This window comes from Nyctereutes procyonoides, unplaced genomic scaffold (assembly GCF_905146905.1).
Source record: "Nyctereutes procyonoides isolate TBG_1078 unplaced genomic scaffold, NYPRO_anot_genome, whole genome shotgun sequence".
Lineage (NCBI taxonomy): Eukaryota > Metazoa > Chordata > Mammalia > Carnivora > Canidae > Nyctereutes > Nyctereutes procyonoides.
In genome coordinates, this window is record NW_026575121.1 from 7858868 (window position 1) to 7880238 (window position 21371).

Sequence of the window (21371 nt, forward strand, 5' to 3'; positions counted from 1 at the left end):
AAGTGAAACCATGCAGTATTTGTCATTCTCTATCATACTTATTGCACTCGGAATACTACCCTCAAGGTCCATTCATGTCACAAATGGCAAGATTTCATTCTTTTCACCAGTTGAGTAGTATTCCATTGTGTGTGTGTATCTATCTATCTATCTATCTATCTATATACACACACACATTACATATATAATGTGTATATAACACACATTATATATACATAATATATATATAATGATTGGATACATATATGGAATATATATGTATATATATTTATTTATTTGCCACATTGTCTTTATCCATTCATTGATGGGCATTTAGGCATTGTTTTCATATCTTGACAACTGTGAATAATGCTGTAATGAACATAGGGTACCTATATCTTTTCAAATTAGTGGTTTTTTTTCTTCAGGTAGATAACCCGTAGTGGAATTTCTAGATAATAAGGTGGTTTTCTTTCTTTCTTTTTTTTTTTTTCTCATATGGTGGTTTCATTTTTAGATTTTTGAGGAAGCCCCATATTGTTTTCCATAGTGGATGAGCTAATTTACATCACCACCACCAATGCACCAAGGTTCCCTTTTTCTCACATTCTTGCCAACACTAATGTCTTGTCTTTCGGTAATAGCCATTCTGACAGGTGTAAAGTGCTATCTCCTGTTATGATTAATGATGTTGAGCATCTTTTAATGTGCCTGTCAGCTATCTCTATGTCTTCACTGAAAAAAAAAATGTCTGTTCAAGAACACTTGGGTAGCTCGGTGGTTGAGCATCTGCCATTGGCTCAGGTTGTGATCCTGGGGTCCTGGGTTCGAGTCACACATCAGGCTCCCTGCAGGGAGCCTGCTTCTCCCTCTGCCTATGTCTCCACCTCTCTCTCTCTCTGTGTGTCTCTCCTGAATAAATAAATAAAATCTTAAAAAAGTGTTCAGATCTTTTGCCCATTTCTTAACTTGACTCTTTTGTTATTCAGTTGTAGTTCTTTATGTATTTTGGTATTCACCCCTTATTGGATACATGATTTGCAAATATCTTCCTCTATTCATTAGGTTGCCTTTTCATTCTCTTGGTTTTCTTCACTGTTCAGAAGCTTTTTAGTGTGATGTAGTCCCATCTGTTTATTTTTGTTTTCTTTTCCCTTGCCTTTGAAGTCAGATTTTCAAAAAAAAAATCTCTAAGACTGATGTCAAGGAGATTACTGTAAAGAAGTTTTCTTCTAGGAGTTTTGTTTCAGGTTTTATATTCAAGCCTTTAATTGATTTGGGGTTAATTTTTGTGTATGGTGTAAGATAGTGGTCTAGTTTCATTTTTTTGCATGTAGTTCTCCAGTTTTCCCAGCATCATTTATTGAAGAGATAGTCCTTTACACTTTGTGCATTCTTGCTTCCTATATCATGAATTAATTGGTCACATATGCATGGGTTTATGTCTGGGCTCTCTATTGTGTCCCATTGATTGATGTGTCTGTTTTTATGCTGGTAACATACCATTTTGATTACTATAGCTTTGTAATATAGTTTGAAATCAGGGAGCATGACACTCCCGGCTTGTTCTTTCTCAAGATTGTTTTGACTATTTGGAATATTTGTGGTCCCATATACATTTTATAATTATTTGTTTTCTGTGAAAAATGCCATTGGAATTTTTATAAGGATTGCATTGAATCTGTAGATTGCTTTGGATAGTATGACATTTTAATTAATTAATTAATTAATTAATTCTTCTAACCTATGAGCACAGAATATCTTTTCAATTATTTGTATTGCCTTCACTTTCTTTCATCAGTATCTTATAGTTTTCAGTGTACAGGTCTTTCATCTCCTTGGTTAAATTTATTCCTAGGTATTTTATTCTTTTTCATGTGATTGTAAGCAGGATTGCCTTTTTTTTTTTTTTTTGGATTTCTCTTTCTTATAGTTCATTATTAGTGTATAGAAATGCACCAGATTTGTAGATATTAATTTTGTATCCTGCAACTTTACTAAATTCATTTATTCTAATAGGGTTTTTTTGGTGAAGTCTTTAGGGTTTTCCACATACAGTATCAAATCATTTGCAAATAGTAACAGTTTAACTTTTTCCTTTGCAATTTGGATGCCTTTTATTTCTTTTTTCTTGCCTAGTTGCTTTGGCTAAGACTTAAATACTATGTTGAATAAAAGTAGGGAGAGTGAACATTGTTTTCTTGTTCTGGATCCTAGAAGAAAAGAGCTTTAAGCTTTTCATTATTGAATATGATACTAGCTGTGGGTTATGTATGTTCCCTCTGTCCTCACTTTATTGAGTTTTTATCATGAATGGATGCTGAATTGCATCAAATGCTTTTTCTGCATCTACTGCAATGATCATATTTTTTACCTTACGTTTTATTAATGTGGAATATTGCAATTGATTTGTGGGTGTTGAGCCATCCTTGCACACTGTTATAAATCCCACTTAATTGTGGTGTATGATCCTTTTAATGTATTGTTGGATTCAATTTGCTAATATTTTGTTGGTACTTTTTATATCAGTATTAATTAGGGATGTTGGCCCGTGATTTTGTTTTTTTATGGTGTCCTTGGCTGGTTTGGGTATCAGAGTAATAATTGGCCTCATAAAATGAGTTTGGAAGCATTCTCTCCAGTGTTTTTGGAAACCTGTCTCTCTAGCTGAAGCTCCAGGTTAAGTAAATAAGCCTTTTCACAAGAAGACTGTAGATATGTTTTAGTCTTCTGTCTATACAGTGCCCTGGGGTTTGTGGCCTTCCAAGAACTGTCTTTCTGATTGTTACATTCCTGTGGAGCTCACAAATGCTAATGCCCTTGGCCACCGGAGCTAGGTAATTAAGGGGCATTCCCGTGTGCCCGCATTGGCTTTAGCTATGCAGAAAGTATAGGGAGTGGGACACACTCTCTGGCTTCAGAAAGGCAGCAGGAAAATGTCTTGACTGAATGTACCCAGGGGCTTCAGAAATCCAATGGCAGAGTGTACCAGCTTTATGATGGGAGGAGGAGAATGCCATGGCCACTATACTTGCTAGCCCCAGCTGGGGAATGGTGCAGGAATGTGGTAGCCTTTCATACTTCATGGACTTTAGCTAGGGAGCAGGAGAATGCTACTACTGTTCAAGTTTGCCTGCCCCAGCCAGGAATTAGGGGAATGCTGCAGCCACCTGTGCTGCTGGCTTCAGCAAGACAGCAACATAGTGCTGCTACTGCTGGCTCCTGACTGTCTTAGCAAAGTGGTGGGACGGCTCTGTGTCCAGGCTCACCCACCTATGCTAGCAGGATAGATAGAATGTCCAAAAGTGGCATCTGCCCATAGCTCCATCTCTGGTGGGAATTTTAGCTGTCCCCTACCCCACTAGCAAATGCTTTTAGATTGGTAAATGAATCTCCTTCACATAAAGTATAGATGCTTATCAAACTGCTACTTTTCTGCTGGGCCTTGGGACAAATTAGACTGTATCAAGTCCTCTGAAAAGAGAATCTCAGTTTCCTATAGGAAAGCACTTTGGGTCCCTTGGTTGTCAACTGTGTTGACTTTCTAAGTCAGATGTTTTTTTTGGAGGGGAGGGTAGCGCTCATTATTCTGGAGATAGGGGGCACCAACTCCTTTCTCCAGCAGAAGTGCCAGACTGGTGAGATCCCTGTTGTATGTCCCAGGCTGGGGTTGGGGTTTTTGGTGAGATTGTGCCTCTACGTCTCCTACCTTTCTCAATAGTGGCCTTTTAATCCCTGGTTGTGGAGAAGCAGTTCATCTAGTTCTCAGATCTTTTTCAGAGAAAAACTATTCATATGTAGCTGTTGGTTTGGTGTGTCCTTGGGAAGAAGTGAGTTCAGGATCTTCCTATGCAATCATCTTGTGGAAATCCCCCCAAACTGATAATATTTTGTAGCATCGAGGCATCTTCTGTTTTTACCATTCTGTTGCAATGAACTTTCCAAATATGTAATCAGGGAAGCATTGGGACTTCAGGTTCTTGGGGCAAGACTGAGGGAGCTCACAGAGGCAGGACAAAGGTATAATATACATAGGGCCACATTGGGTGGAGGTGGGTGGCTGAGAACAGATGGCACTCAGCTGGCTTCTCCGGAGTAAACAATGCCAATACGCTTGGTTTTCTTCTCTTCTGCCAGCAGAAGCTGCGTCAGTGCTGTTGACGCTAATATAAAATGTTTGGTCCATTTGAAATCTTTGTTGTTGCCTAATATGGGGAAAACTAAATCCCTTAGCCTGGATTGGGAACATCACCAAAATGATTGTGAATGTGGGAATGTTGCAGACATTTTACTGCTGTGGCACACAGCCATTTCAGCCTTCCACCTGCCAGCCTGGCTACCTCAGAGTCCATAATGATGTTCGGGTTTTTGTGTCTGGGCTCAGCATTCCTCACTTGCTGCTATTTCCCAGTGTATAATCAGGAACTGATATATAGGGGAAAGAGATGCCTTTTTGTATTAGTGGATCTCGGGACAGTTGTCATTAATTTCCTTTCCACTACCTGCTGTATCCTGCATCCTCAAAACAAAGATTTTGTTCAGGTATCTGGTCTCATTAAAAAAAGAAAAAAATCATTGTGCAGCTATGGAAAATTGTGACTTCGGGGCCAAAATGATCTAGAATATATGCGGGGCTGTGGACATCTTTCTTGGACAATTCTCTGTGTAGGTGGAAGGAAGCAGAAGAGAAGCAAGGATTGGTGCATAAGGGAGCCTACTGTTTGCTTTTCACATATAATCTGCCCTGTTGAATCAATTGGAATCGAATTTTGACTTCGTGGATGACTTTGGATTGGAATCTCAAAGCCTCCATCACAATTTCTATGCTTTTGAAGTGCTTTCTTCTTCTGAAAAAAGAGAATAAAAATGAGACAAACTTACAAAATAGTTGTATGTTATAGAACTTTAGACATACAGATAAGTAATAAAAAGGAAAAAACCCAGTGGTTTTTAAGGTGTTATTTACGGACAACTACAGTTGTTATTTTGGTATGCACCCCTCCAGACATTTTTCTATCTATATGTATATCAAAATCCCTGCAATAAAAATCCTTATAGTTACTTGTCTAATGACTGGATAAGGACAAACACCTTGAATTAGAATTTATAGAGGTTTTCAAATATGTCGTCAAATTACTTTCCCAAAAGGTGACACAAATATTTATTACCACCAGAAGCATGCCCTATACCTAATAATGTTTGTGGTTTGTAAATCATTGCTTATATACAGAGTGAAAAACGTTATTTGAGGGCAGCCCTGGTGGCGCAGTGGTTTGGCGCCGCCTGCAGCCTGGGGTGTAAAAAATAAAAAGGGGCCCTGGAAGTATTCCCACTATGAGGATTCTCCTTACTTTATAAATTAAAAATGAACCCAGGGGGAAAAAAAACGTTATTTGAGAGCTTAACTTTTCTTTTTAGCATAGATTTGCTGGTCATTCTTTATGAGACACAGTTGATTTGTAAAAGATCCATGTAAATACATTATATTGTAGATATTCTTTTTTATTTATTTTTTGGAGTTTATTGTAAATATTCTAATTTTTATATGTTTTTAATACAGCATTATTTAACTTAGTATTGCATTTTAAATATTCATGTATCTGGATTTATCAATCTTTGTCCTTTGTGGTTTCTTCTTGGTATTAAGTTGATAGGTTATTTGTTTTTAAAAACGTGACTTAATTTAGGTATAGTTGATACACAATGTTAATTAGTTTCAAGTGTGCAGCTTAGGGATTTGATAAGTTTATATATTATGCTATGTTCACCACAATTATAGCTACCATCTGTCTCATTACAATGCTATTGCAGTCTCATTGACTATATTCCTTTTGTTTTGCTTTTTATTCCTATGACTTACTCTTTTATAACTGGAGGCTTATATCTCCTTCTCCCCTTTGCCTATTTGCCCAACTCCACACCCCTACCCTTTGGCAACCATCAGTTTGTTCTCTATATTTATAGTTATGATGCTGCTTTTTGTTTATTCACTTTTTAAAGCATATTAATTAATTTATTTATGAGCGAAAGAGAGTAAGCAAGCAGCAAGGGAGAGGGGCAGAGAGAGAAGCAGACTCCCACTGAGCATGAAGCCAGACATGGGATTTAATCCCATGACCCTGAGATCATGACGTGATTGAAATCAAGAATTGGATGCCTAACCAAATATTCTACCTAGGCACCCATATTCACTTTTTTTAAAAAAGATTCCATTTATGAGTAGAATCATATGGTATTTGTCTTTCTCAGTCTTATTTCACTTAGCATAATACCCTCTAGGTCCATCCTTGTTATCTCAAATGGCATGATCTCATCCTTTTTTAAAGCTGTGTAATATCCCATAGTATGTGTGTGTGTGTGTGTGTGTGTGTATACACATAGTATGTATATGTATGTATACATATATAGTATGGTTATTCCCTAGTATATGGGGGATATACACATAAACCACATGTCCCTTATCCACTTGTCTATTGATGGACACTTAGTCTGCTCCCATATCTTGGCTATTGTAAATAATGCTGCAATAAACACGGAGATACATATATCTTTCCAAGTTAGTGTTTTCATTTTCCTTGGGTAAATACCCAATAATGGAATTATTGGATCCTATGGTATTTCTACTTTTAATTTTTTTTAATTTTTATTTATTTTATGATAGTCACACAGAGAGAGAGAGAGAGAGAGAGAGAGAGAGAGAGAGAGAGAGAGGCAGAGACATAGGCAGAGGGAGAAGCAGGCTCCGTGAACCGGGAGCCTGACGTGGGATTCGATCCGGAGTCTCCAGATCGCGCCCTGGGCCAAAGGCAGGCGCCAAACCGCTGCGCCACCCAGGGATCCCTATTTTTAATTTTTTGAGAAAAAAAAGTATTTTATTCTTTTTGGTGCAATTGTAAATAGCTTTTTAAAGAGATTCTCTTTCTGCACCCTTGTTAACATATAGTCATGCTATAAATTCTGAGTATTAATTTTATATCCTGCCATTCTACTGAATTTATTACTCTAGTATTTTTTTCGGTAGAATCTTTAGAATTTTCTATGAATAGTTCCATGTCTGCAAATAGGGACAGTTTGTACTTTTTTACTGATATGGGTGCCTCTTCTTTTTCTTGTCTGATTGCTGTGGCTAAGACTTCTAGTACTATGTTGAATAAAAGTGGCAAGAGTGGACATCTTTGCCTTGTTGCTGACCATAGAGGGAAAGCTCTCAGTTTTTCATCATTGAGGGTTGTATTAGCTGTAGTTTTTTATATATAGCCTTCATTACATTGATGTATGTTCCCTCTAACCCCATTTTGCTGTCAGTTTTTATCATGAATGGATATTGAATCTTGTCTAATGCTTTTTCTGCATCTATTGAGATGATCATGTAATTTTAATCATTGGTCATGTGATGTATCATGTTGATATGAGAATATGGAACCATCCTTGCACCCTAGGAATAAATCTCACCTGATCATGGTGAATGATATTTTTAATATATTGTTGTATGTGGTTTGCTAATATTTTATTGATGACTTCTGCATCAATGTTCATCAGGGATATTGGCAGGTAGTTGTGTGTGTGTGTGTGTTACCTTTGTATGGTTTTGGATTAGGGCAAAGCTGGTATCATAGAATGTATTTGAAAACTTTCCCTCTTCTACTTTCTAGAATAGTTTGAGAAGAATAGTTATTAGTTTTTCTTTAAATGACTGATAGAATTCACTTGCGAGTCCATCTGGTCCTGGACTTTTATTTTTTGGTATTTTTTTATTACTAGTTTAGTTTCATTACTTGTAATCAGTTGTTCAGATATCATATTTCTTTCTGGTTCAGTTTTTTGGGAAATATTTATGTATTTGAGAGAGAGAGAGAGAGCAAGAGAGAGCAAGCAAGCACAAGCAGGAGGAAGGGTAGAGGGAGAGGGAGAAGCAAACTCCCAGCTGAGCTGAGCGGGGTGCCCAATGCAGGGCTCAATCCTATGATGCTGGGATCATGACCCAAGCTGAGGGCTCAACCAACCGAGCCACCCAGGTGCCCCTTCCTGGTTCAGTTTTGGAAGATTGTATGTTTCTAGGAATTTATACATTTCTTCGAGGTTATGCAGTTTGTTGACATATAATTTTTCATAGTATTCTCATAATCTTTGCATTTTTGTGATATCAGTTGTTACTTCTCCTCTCTCATTTCGGATTTATTTGGATCCTTTTTCTTTTTTTCTTGATTAGTCTGGCTAAGAGTTTGCCCATTTTATTTTTTCAAAGAACCAGCTCTTGGTTTCGTTGATTTTTTTTCTATTGTGTTTTTAGTCTTTACATCGTTTATTTCTGCTCTGATTTTTATTATTTCCTTTCTTCTACTCACCTTGAGATTTGTTCTTCTTTTCCAATTTCCTTTAGGAGTAAGGTCAGATTATTTAAGTTTTTCTTGTTTCTTGAGGTAGGCCTGTATCGCTATATACTTCCCTCTTAGAATGGTTTTTGCTCAGTCCCAGAGATTTTGAACCACTGCATTTTCATTCACTTTGTCTCCATGTATTTTTTCTTCTTCTTTGATTGTTTCATTGACCCACTGGTTCTTTAGTATCATGTTGTTTGGTTTCCACATATTTGTGTTTTTCCTAGTTTTTTCCTTGTGATTTATTTCTAGTTTTATACTGCTGTGGTTGGAAAAAATGCATGGTATGATCTCAATCTTCTTAAATTTATTGAGGTATATTTTATGGCATAATATGTGATCTGTTCTGGAAAATATTCCTTTCTTTAAAAAAGATTTTATTTATTTATTTGACAGAGCAAGAGAGAGAACGCGCACAAGTAAGGGGAGCAAGTGTCAGGCAGAGGGAGAGAAAGAAGCAGGCTCCTCAATGAGCAGAGAGTCCCACATGGGGCTCAATCCCAGGACCCTGAGATCATGATCTGAGCTAAAGGCAGATGCTTAACCAACTGAGCTACCCAGGTGCCCCATGGAAAATATCTCATGTGCATTTGAAAATAATCTATATTTGTTTGTCTTTGGGTGGAATGTTCTGTATATTTGTTATGTCCATCTGGGCCATTATGTCAATCAAAGACATTGTTTCCTTAATGATTTTCTGTCTGGATGATCTTATCCAGGAGTGGATAAGTAAAAGGAGTGTTAAAGTCTCCTACTATTATTGTATTGTCATCAATTTCTATCCTTATGTCTGTTAATATTTTTTTATGTGTTTTGTATTTAAGTCCTCCAATGTTGGGTGCATAGATATTCACAATCGTTATAATTTCTTGTTGGATTGGTCTCTTTATCATTATGTAATGCCTTTCTTTGACTCTTACTACAGTCTTTGTTTTAAAGTCTATTTTGTGTAATATAAGTATTGCTACCCTGGCTTTTTTCTCATATCCAGTTGCATGGTGAATATTTTTCTATCCCTTCACTTTCCATCTATATGCATCTTTAGGTCTGAGGTACGTCTCTTGTAGATGCCATATGGATGGGTCTTTTTTTTTTTTAATTCATTCTGCCATTCTAGTCTTTTGATTGGAGCATTTAGAAGAGTCTATACCTTTAGAAAAAAGGTCCACAGGTATTTCTTACGCAACCCCATCCCTATTCTTGGCTTCTGCTGAGATGATTGAGTGGATCTATGAGTCACACAAAAACTCTCTTTAGCAAAATGTTGTCCAGCAGCATCCTTGGCCTGCTTTCCAGAGGATGCTTTCCCAATAGTGAATTTCTTAATTTTAGCATCCTTTGCAATCTGTATAGGCTGAAAATCTTGAAAATCATCAAGTGCTAGTTCTTTTTTTCCTTATAGATCTTTAATTCATTTCCTCCCTTTTGCATAAAAAATTTTAAGTAATTATTGATAGGTATGTGCTTATTGCCATTTTAAGAGTTTTCTGATTTTTTTTTATAATCCTTTGTTCCTTTCTTATTCTCTTTCTGTATTTCTTTGTGATAGATGAGTATCTATAGTGTTTTGTTTGGCTTTGTTTTGCGTGTGTGTGTGTCTGTGTGTGTGTGTGTATCTATCACAGGTTTTGGGTTTGTGGTTACCATGATGTTTATATATTACATCCTAAGTAAATCGCTGTCCATATTAACTTAATGGTCATTTAAATTCAAACACATTTGGGATGCTGGGTGCCTCAGCTTTGAGAGTCTGCCTTCAGCTCTGAGTGTGATCCTGGAGTTCCAGGATTGAGTTCCACATCAGGCTCCCTGTGCAGAGTCTGCTTGTGTCTCTGCCTCTTTCTCTGTGTCTCTCATGAATAAATAAATCTTTAAAAAATAAATCCAAACACATTCAAAAAAGAAAAAATTTTTAAAAAATCTTTTTTTCTTTTCCTCCTTTTTTTCCTTTTTTACCCCCTTCTCCACATTTTATGTATATGTTGTCAGATTTTACATTCTTTTTCCATATTTTTCTTATGTATAATTATGGCCATTTCTTTTCCACTTAAAGAACTCCTTTTAACATTTCTTGTAAGGTTGGTTTAGTGGTGACAAACTCACTGTCTTTTGTCTGGGAAACTCTTCTCTCCTTCAAATCTGAATGATAATCTTGCCAAGTATTCTTGGTTGTAGGTTTTTTCCTTTCAGCACTTTGAATATATCACACCACTTTTTTCTGGATTGCAAAGTTTCTGTTGAAAGAATAGCAGATAGTCTTATTATAGTTTTTCTTGTAGGTAACCTTTTCTTTCTCTCTTGATGCTTTCAAGATTCTCTTTTTATTTTTAACCTTTCACGTCTTAATTATTATGTGCCATGGTGTGGGCCTCCTTGGCTTCATCTTGTTTGGAACTCTGATATTTGGACTTGGAGGTCTATTTCCTTTCCTAGGTTGGGGAAGTTTTTAGCTATCATTTCTTCAAATAAGTTTCCTACACCTTTCTCTCTTCCTTTTCTGGGACCTCTGTAATGTGAATGTTAGTTCACTTGATGTTGTCCAAGAGATCTCTTAATCTGTTCTCAAGTTTTAGTGTTCTTTTTCCTCTTAACTCTTTTTGCTGTTCGGATGGTGTGCTTTCCAGTTCCCTGTCTTCCAGATCACTGATACATCCTGCATCCTCTAATTTACTGTTGGTTCTTTCTAGTGTGTTTATTTCCATTATTGTATTCAATTCTGATTGGCTCTTTTAAATACTTTTTATATCTTTATTGAAGTTCTCACTGAGTTCTTCCACTCTTTTCTCCAGTTCAGTGAGTATCTTTATGATTATTCCTTTAAATTGTTTATCCAGGGCAGCCTGGGTGGCTCAGTGGTTTAGTACCACCTTCAGGCAGGGCCTGATCCTGGAGACCCAGGATTGAGTCCCACGTCAGGCTCCCTGCATGGAGCCTGCTTCTCTCTCTGCCTGTGTCTCTGCCTCTCTCTCTCTCCCTCCCTCTCTCTCTCTCTCTCTCTGTCTCTCATGAATAAATAAATAAAATCTTTAAAAAATAAATTGTTTATCCAGCATATTGTTTATTTCTGTTTCACTTAGTTCTTTTTCTGAGGTTTTTTCCCCCTCATTCTTTCCTTTGGAGTATAATCTCCTGCCTACTCACTTTGCTCCACTTTCTGTGTTTTGTTCTATGGTTTAGGCAAAATAACTACTTCTTCTCCTAAGGGTGAAGGAGTGGTGTTGTGTATGAGGTACCCTGTGCAGGCGGCGTGTGCTTTGTGACTTTTGCTGGCTGGCTGGAGCTGTGGCTGTATATGCTACTTACTCCTTTAAATGGTAGCTTTTTACTGAAAGAATAAAGAAAAAAAAATAATAACAGAAGAAAAAAGAGAACAAGAACAAAACAACAAAACCCACCCAAACAATAAAAGACAATTTTAAAAAGTAAAATAAAAAATTAAAATTCCACAAAATCGCTGCTTGTTTTTTGTGCCCTGGCATCCCAGGGTGGCTGGTGTGGGTTTGTGTCTCTGGGCACACTGAGGTCCCAAGCTCACTATGAGTGGGACCCTGCTCTGGTCTGGGCCTTTCAGGTGGGAGAGGAGAGAATATTCTCACAGTTCTTCAGCTCTTTTAAACTGTGGCTTTTTTTTTTTTCCTGAGTTCCAGGGCAAGTGGGGCTACTATAGGCTGGAAGACCCCATGCTTGCTGAGGTCGCCAAGTTTCCTGTGATTACTAGACCTACTAATGACAGAGTCTGAACCCGCCCCTTATGGTGGCCACACCTGTCTCCACACTCGTCTCCAGTAGGGGCTTTTAAGGGGGGGCAGGAAGCATTGCTGTGCTTCCTTGGCCCTTTTAAACATTGGCCTTTTTTCTGTGCCCCAGCGCAACACAGGCTAGAGTGGGCCTGCAAACCTTGAACTTGCTGAAGGCTGCAAGCTTTTTGTGAGATCTGACCCACCAATTATGGTGTCAGGACTTAATATGGCATCAGAGCCCACCCTTTAAGGCATCCAGATGCTGGGCTTTTAAGATGAGGGGGACAGAGTGTTCCAACAAGCTCCTCAGCCCTTTTATTTTATTTTAAATATTATTTATTTATTTATGAGAGAGAGAGAGAGAGAGAGAGCATGAACATGGGGACAGAGGGAGAAGCAGGCTCCTCATTGAGCAGGGAGGCCGAGGTGGGCCTCCATCCCAGGACCCCAGGATCAAGACCTGAGCCCAAGGCACAGGCTTAACCAATAAACCAACTGAGCCATCCAGGCCCCCATCCGAGCCCCTTCAAACCCCACCTCCTTGTCCTGGGCCCCAGTGTGACCAGGGTTCTGACCCCTACTCCTGCTGGGGGGAGCCACAAGCTCCCTGAGAAGGCCTGCCGGTGGCGATGGTGTCCCCAACCCTGCTCCAGTCTGGGATGGTAAGGTAGGGTGGGAGTGCAAACCGTGTCCTCCTCCAGCTCTTCCCACCTGGAGGGCTTTGCCCGGCCTCTTCTGCCGCAGCGTAGAGATCTAGCTTTGTCTCTTTTCTCTGCTAGCTTCTCTTTTAAACCCCAGGTTTTTTGCTGCACCCCAAGACAGAGGGATCTGTCCTCCATCCCTCAGGGCTGTCCCCAGCCCTGCTGACCTTGGCGGCAGTGCGGATGGGGTGCCCTTCCTTTCCGTGTCTCCATCTCTGCTGCTCTTCTCTCCGTGGTTGTTCATAGCTGTGCAGTCGGCCCTCAGGCCCAACTGTTCTGCTAATAGGTGTAATTTGGTGTGTTCCATGGGGCAGGTGAGTTCAGAGTCTTCCTAGCTGCCCTCTGGACCAGAACCTACCAGTACCTTCTGTGTGGATAGATTTTAAAATGCGCAAAGCAGGAGCACCTGGGTGGTTCAGTTGGTTAAGCCACCTGCCTTCAGCTCAGGTCATGACCTCCCAGGGTCCTGGGGAGGTAGGTAGGGAGCCTGCTTCTCCGTTTCCCTCTACCTCCAACCCCCTCTGCTCATACTCTCTCTCTCTCAAATAAATAAAATCTTTAAATAAAATGTGCAAAGCAGCAACCCAACCAGTGACTCATCATAAGAAAATGAAAAACTGTTGAGAATGGTTATGGACAATATGGGACAGGTGATCTCGTTCCTTTCCTAGCATAGAGCTGAGCACCCACATTCGTTTGCATATTTTTACACTAGAGAAAAATTTCTTGTGTTCCCTGAACACTTTAAGTTAAAAAAAAAAAACTTAGATTTTTTTTTTCTTCAGATTGATTTTGTTAGATGTTATAAAAATTCGGTAAGCTTATTTTTAACTTGCAGATCTGGTTGTCTTTCAGAAAATATCTTTGGAAGTTATACTGTACGTATAGTAAATGTGGACATATATCCTTCCAAAATAAAATTCTTGGCGTCTGTAAAATGAAGACTTTAAAAATTCAAAGTTTTGATAACTGAAAGTTTGTAATTGACTTTCATTAAACCCATAATCATAGTGACAGCACCGACAGGCTTAATTTTAACCTCCGGGAAGTTAAGCAGATGATTAGCTGGACCTACAGAAGAGGTGTTTGGGGGTGCGGCTGCCAGAGGAGGTAGCAGGCATTGTGTTGGAACCATTACAGGTAGAAGGAAATCATAAAGAGGCTGTGGATTTCTTGTTTTTAACCCTGTGGATTAGTGCATATGGTAGCTACCTCTGTGCCACGTGCATGGAATAAAATTGGGTTATACAAAGAAGAAAAATTATGGCTTTTGAGTTACCACAAGGATTACAGGGAGAATAAGTACATGGTAGGCATTTCTTTCAGGAGGAAGCTGTGCATGTGTTGGAATCCTTTTCTTTTTGAATAGTCCCCTGTTTAACAATGGAGCTTAGAAGGGATCATAGATATTTTTTTCCTTACAGAACTATTTGCTCAAAAGTGAGGGTGTTTATATTTATTTATTTATTTATTTACTTATGAAAGGATGCTGTATTTTTTTTTAAGATTTTATTTATTCATGAGAAAGAGAGAGAGAGAGAGAGGCAGAGACACAGGTAGAGGGAGAAGCAGGCTCCATGCAGGGAGCCCGACGTGGGACTCGATCCCAGGACTCCAGGATCAGGCCCTGGGCTGAAGGCGGTGCTAAACCGCTGAGCCACCCAGGCTGCCCAAAAATGAGGGTCTTTAAAAGCCTATAAGGGCAAACAGAAGAACATTTTCATTACACTTATTGCCATGTCATCGTGCCATCTTCTGGAGCAGGGGATACAGGGAGACTGGTGCTGCAACACTCACATCCCTAACAAGCTGCTTACTACAACCCCTTTGCTTTGCCATTCAGAGCTGCTGCATGTGCTTGGGGCCTCCCTTCTCTGGTTCCGTGAAGAGCACTGTTATGGCCAACCTGTAGGAATTGTTCAGTTAGTCATCACAGGGAAGTTGTCTCATTCTCCACAAAATACTACACGAGTGACCCACATTGTTTAATGAACTAACTCGCCATTGCAATTTTTTATAGTTTAGAAACCATAATGGTGCCAACATGGAGCAGACATTGGGTGTTAGTCCTGAGACAGCAGAAACAGATAAGAGGGGAATATTTGAATTTGAAGGTTATGAGTTAGGAAAAATCAGAAAATGATTTAAATACAGTATTTATATTCCAGGCTGTGGAGGCACAAAGATAAGTGGTACGGTTTCTGTCCCCAGGGAATAGAGCAGTCAGGGTAGACCGGGTGAACTTGCTGCTGGCACAAACCAAAGGGCTGGCAGAAAGGATGTTGTCAATGCCTGTCCTTTAATGCCTGCTGATCACTAACAATGCCTTCAGCTGTTGCATCTTGGAAAAGAAAGGAGAACCACTGGGTTGCTGGGAGATGTGAGAGGATAGCTCTGCCATCCACTAAAACAGTTGAGGTGCTTTCTTGCTTTTCCTCTTTGAAGAGGAACAGTTGTGATGCTCTTGTTCTTCTTTCTTTGAAATGTTGGCTCTTCCTTCTCCTGCTTTATCACCATTTTATAGAACACCCCTGAGTGTAGAACACCATCAACTCTTGCAGGACTCAGTAGTCTTCCTTTTGCTCATCCATACATGACTTATTGGCAAGGCTTGTCAAACCTCCACAGTCTTAGCAATTGTTCCCTTTCTTTCAATTTATTGCCATCCATTTTTAAAAAAGATTTTATTTATTTATTCATGACACACACACACACACACAGAGAGAGAGAGAGAGAGAGAGAGAGAGGCAGAGACACAGGCAGAGGGAGAAGCAGGCTCCATGCAGGGAGCCTGATGTGGGACTCGATCCTGTAACTCCAGGATCATGTCCTGAGCTGAAGGCAGGCGCTAAACCACTGAGCCACCCGGGTTGCCCTATTGCCATCCATTTTATTTGGTCCCTTGGGATGTTGTAAGAGACCATTGTTGGACAGAAGGACCTGGTTCTCTGGCCCCCTGCACCCCACTCCCATGATATCATGGAAGTGATGGGAATCTTGTGAGGAAGTAACTGTTGTTTTAGGATCTCTGCTAGCCAAGCAGAAAGAAGGCCTGAAATGCCAAGACGAGTACTCAACTCTTAGAGAAGGCAGATTTCCATGAATTCAAGAAACGATGGTTATAATTCTACTACTTAAGGGGGGATTCAAAGGGATGGGCAGAGCTTCCAAAATTGTAGTCTATCTTTCCAATTATGCGTGGTGTTCGTGTTGATGATGAAAAGAGAAGACATCTACAGCAACACGGCAGGACTCTTTTCTGAGAAACTCACGTTTAAAAAGAGCATGTGCAGAAAGAGGAAAGAGGGGCTTGCTGCCAAAGATTATGTGAAAGAGAGACAAGGGCCAGTAAGAGTGAATAGAAGGAGCAAAGGCCAGAGTGTGCTGAGGCTTTTGAGGACAAAACAGTTAAGGGCCGATAATGGAGGGCTTTTAACTTCAGAGCAAGAACAAGAAGGAAGAGGCCCGTGGCTTCAGGCCAATGGTGTGATGTTGATGGATCATGTGAAGAAAGCAGAACTCGTTTCCTCCCGTTTCTCCTGTCTTCTCTGCTAAGGAGAGCTGTCTTTGGGCTAAACAGGGTAGAATGAACATTGTTAAGAATTGAAACCCAAGATGGGTGAAGAGATTCTGTGAAAGCATGCATTGGCTGTAAATGAGCCCAAGGTTCTGGCTTGGAATGAGTTAGAGTGCAGGGCTCTGAGAAAATGTGCCAGTGAGTTTGTCCACCTAAGCAGGGGGAGCTTTGAGGGTGGAGGAAGGGAGAAAAGCAGGCTGGCTGAAGATAGGTAAATTCCACAACCTGGAAACTATAGAATCCAGATTTGGAAAGGGCCTAGATGTTTAGTTTAATCTGTGTCTGATGCATTATTACATGTACGAGTAGGTGTTTTATGGATATTCAAGGACACCTTTGATAGGCCCAGCTTATCGGTCTAGTATGTGATCCCCTTCCTTAGCATTATTAAGAATTCATTCCTTTCTCCCTTTCTCTCTCTTTCCACAAACATTTGTTGAGTGCACACTATATCATATTGTCTAGGGAGATAGAGATGACATAGTTCTTGCCCTATAGTTTTTATAGTTAGAGGGGAAAAAATAGGAATTTTGTTTATTCAACAAATAATAAGTGGCCCAGTGTGTGCTGAGCACTTTGTCAGGTACTGGAGATAGGGTTTTATTTTTATTATTATTTTTTATAATAAATTTTTTTTTATTGGTGTTCAATTTGCCAACATACAGAATAACACCCAGTGCTCATCCCGTCAAGTGCCCCCCTCAGTTCCCGTCACCCATTCACCCCCACCCCCCGCCCACCTCCCCTTCCATCCCCCCTAGTTCGTTTCCCAGAGTTAGGAGTCTTTATGTTCTGTCTCCCTTTCTGATACTTCCCACACATTTCTTCTCCCTTCGGAGATAGGGTTTTAAATAAAACCAAAGCCCTGCCCTCATGAAGCTTTTATTAGAGGACAGATAGATGACTAGCAATAAACATAACGTCTAAATTGTATAGTATACTCGAAGGTATACATGCCATAAGAGATGTGTCAACAGAGGGGTATGGTGACGTGTAAGGCTGTTTGGGGACAGTGAGTGCACAGAGGAAGGAGGAGTAAATTCTCCTCAGACACTTGAAGACCTGATCTATGAGCTGAATCTTAAAAGATGAATAGTTTTGAAAATAGCTGGTTGCTTCCAGGGAGGAGTGCAGCTGGTATTCCAAGAAGTAAGAGATATTTGATCAAAGAAGTGTAAATGAAAATAGTGGAATGTGTTAGGGCATGTCTGAGTAATCAGCATCATTTCATTTGATACCAACAGCTAGAGGTAGGGATTTTTTTCCACTTTTCCTCTTTTTCCTTCTCCTTCCTCCTCCTCCCTATTTATCCTCCTGCTCTTTCTTCTTGTAATGATGGATACTGTTGGCTCCTATTGAGTTTACGATTAGCTAAAATCATTAAGATTTCCACTCACGTTATTTCTGAGCCATACCACCCTACTCTTTACTTGTGGGAATATTTTGTATTCTCAATAACCTTGTGTGGATTTATGTTGTGTGGGTTTTATGTTTCAAAGAAGAGTTGAAGTAACTAAAGTTAGGCTGGAGAAGAGAAAACTTCAGAAATGGATGACAGTTGTCTCCCCATATTCAGAGGTCCATCACGGAGAAGAGAGCTCCATTTTCCTTCTTTGTGACTATTCTTACTAGTGGATGGGACTTCAGGGATGTAGATTTCACTTCCATGCTAAGAAAATCTTCTAGAAGTTGATTTGAGGACTAGCCAGGTACATTTCTCAAAGTGTGGTTTGGATCATGGAGAGATGGGGAAGTCTTGGGCAAAATACTGACTCCAGGGCCCCATCCTGGACTTTGTGAACAGGGGCCAGACATCTGCATTATAATAGTTTCCCAAAGAAATCTCTAAGTACACTGGTAATGTTAGGGAAGAGAGTTAGTCATCTTTTCCTTGAGAGCCCTTCGCATCTTGGAAGCCTTCGACCCTAGAAGAAGACCCTAGAAAGGGGAGCCAGAGAACACTCATCTTCTTTAAAGTACAAAGAGCCTGATGACTCTGTAATTAGTGTGACCAAAGAACTTACCATTCAAACCAGAACACTTTTGAGAGTGCAAGGAAGCACTAAAAATAAAAATATATTATTGAAATGTTTATTTAATGACTGATAAAGTAGTTTCATTGTGTTGATGGACCCATAAAAATTATATTCAAGAACTACTTAAAAATAATTTTTCCTAAAATGTATAATAACATCTCTTATATTAGAATAAACTTTAAAACTACTTTATATTGAAAAGTAAACATTAAAAATATCTGTTCATTATTCACCCCTTTAATCAGTTCCTTAAAACACATTGATCTCGCACACCATGGCAGTGTAGTTTTCTGAAGATGTAGGTTTTTTTCCTCCATATGATCTTGTTATGTTAAACTACGAAAAAAAAAGTTACCTGAGTTTTTCTTCAAAGTTGCATTTTGTGGCCAACAAATTTGAGGTGAACCTTCAATTAACCTTTCTGCAGACCATATTATGTTGGAGACTATACTTTCTCTAACGTACTTAATAGGATCAGAATAAATTCTAAGTGGGTGATATTCTCAATTCTAATGTAGTTTCAAGGGTACTTTTGAAGCAGAGTACCTTGCTTCAAAAAGTAGTTTTACAAGGCAAAACTTGTCAGCTATCTCCATTTTGCGAAGTTTATATTTTGCAGAAATTTAATTATTGGTTTTATCCTAGTCTGGTATAATGAAAAATAGGAACTCTATAAAAAATTTATTTCTATAAATTGAGATCTTTATTCCAAATGCAATTCTAGAATTTAATTATTAAATCTTACACATCATTTGAACTGTCATTATTTGTTCAAGTCTTTTGTGGGAACAAATTTTAGTGTCTTGCTGTTTTTATTTTATTTTTTTATTTATTTTTAAAAAGACTTTATTTATTCATGAGAGACACAGAGAGAGAGGTAGAGGGAGAAGCAGGCTCCCCGGGGGAGCCCGATGTGGGACTTGATCCCAGGACCTTGGCATCACGACCTAAGCCAAAGGCAGACACTCAACCATTGAGCCACCCAGGGGCCTCAGTTGCTGTTTTTAAATCTTGTTACCAATAATCCCAATTTGCTGAAATTTTGGGAAACTGAGGTTTGATCTTTCACTCACTGAAAATGTTGATAACGAATTTTCCAAAGCTGATTTGGAGAAATGTGGCCCAAAATCAGAAGGCTAGTTTATAAAGAGTTCAACACCATCATTGGACACTTAGATTGATTTAAAAATTATTTTTTCAAAGACTCAAATATTCCTAAAATCCTACTTATGGTGGTCAGCAAAAAGAGAAAATACATACCACTTTGTATTCAAAATCAGACTTTTCACAAAAAAGTATAGTTCAGTTATTCTAAATATATGTATATGTGTGTATATATATATATATATATATATATAAATATTTATAGATTCTTATAGCAACTGCTACTATTTTGACTTGAGTGCCAGTGTAAATTATGTTACACCACATCTAATCCTGGGCAGATTTCTATTCCTTCAGTTTTTTTTAGAGAAAGTTTTTTTTTTTAATCTATTTTATTTATTCATGAGAGACACACACAGAGAGGCAGAGACACAGGCAGAGGGAGAAGCAGGCTCCATGCAGGGAGCCCGATTTGGGCTGAAGGCAGATGCTCAACCACTGAGTCACCCCCAAGCATCCCGAGAAAATGTGGTTTTACGGTGGTACTGTGCTCCATCAAAATTTGCACTTGGAGCATCTGGGTGGTTCAGTCATTTAAGCATCTGGCTCTTGGTTTCAGCTCAGGTCATGATCTCATGGGCTGTGTGATCAAGCCCCTCGATGGGCTCTGTGTTTGGCAGGGAGTCTGCTGGCGGATTCTCTCCCTCCCTCTCCTTCTACTCCTGCTCTGACACATGCATGCATGCACTCTCTCTCTTAAAAATAAAATTTGTATTACATTATTATGCAAGGATAACTTTATTAGTTTGGACTAAGAACTGAATTTACAGCAGCTGCAATTCATTTAACTGAGTTTATAATGGCATCTCACTTTAGTTCACCTTCAACAGAATGCAATCCTAAATGCTTTACTTTGGTGCCATGAATTAAAATTTTTAAAAAAGGAATCATTATTGAAAATAACTGTTATTCAGTTTGTAGCATCTGATTACATTTATATAAAAGTGGCATCATTTAATTACTTGAAACGTTTTTCTGCTAGTGGAGCAGAAAACCTTAATAGCTGTCTCCACTTTTTGTATGTGCGTAAGAAAAATAGAATGAAATTAATTCATTAAGTTGATTACTAAATAGAATAAATAGAAATAAATACATTGATGATAATAATTAAGAGAATAAAGTTAATTTAGACCAGCAGTTATTTGATCTAAATGAAAATCTTGCTTTCCTATGTATTTCCTACAGCTGTAGGGTATAAAGTCATTGTGTTGTGGTACAGTCTCGGGAGCTACTACAGATGCTTTAGCAGATTTGCATCTTCTGGTTTTTGTGGGATCAGTGATATATGGCCCCCAGAGTAGATGGTCAGCGTCGATCAATATTTTGGAATTTATAGGTTTGTCATCGACTTTCTCATGAATGGAGTATTTTATTTTCCATCAAACAGTCCCTTTCATCTTTTGAGCACATTAATGCCAAAATATTTGTCTCCAGTTTTTAAAGGGTTACCAATAATAACACAGTTTAATAGTTGTAGATGCATATGGGATACCATTAATGTTAAAACCAGGGCAGCAAGAGCATTTAGATTTGTTTCCATCCTCTAAGTGATGGGACTGCTCCGTGTCTGTTATGCATATTTCATGTACGTCTAGACTAAAATTTCCCTGGTTTTCCACTGACTGCACTGAATGGTGGCCTGCTGATTTCAGGCATCTCTCAAATTTAGACAAGGGTTACCCCACAACTGGTATACCAAGAGGCCAGCAGAGGCAGCAGCACCAAATCTTCTCTCAGCATTATCCAAGATGGATGAGAGCTCTTCTCAGCTGCTCGTGTTCTGGCACTTTCTTTGT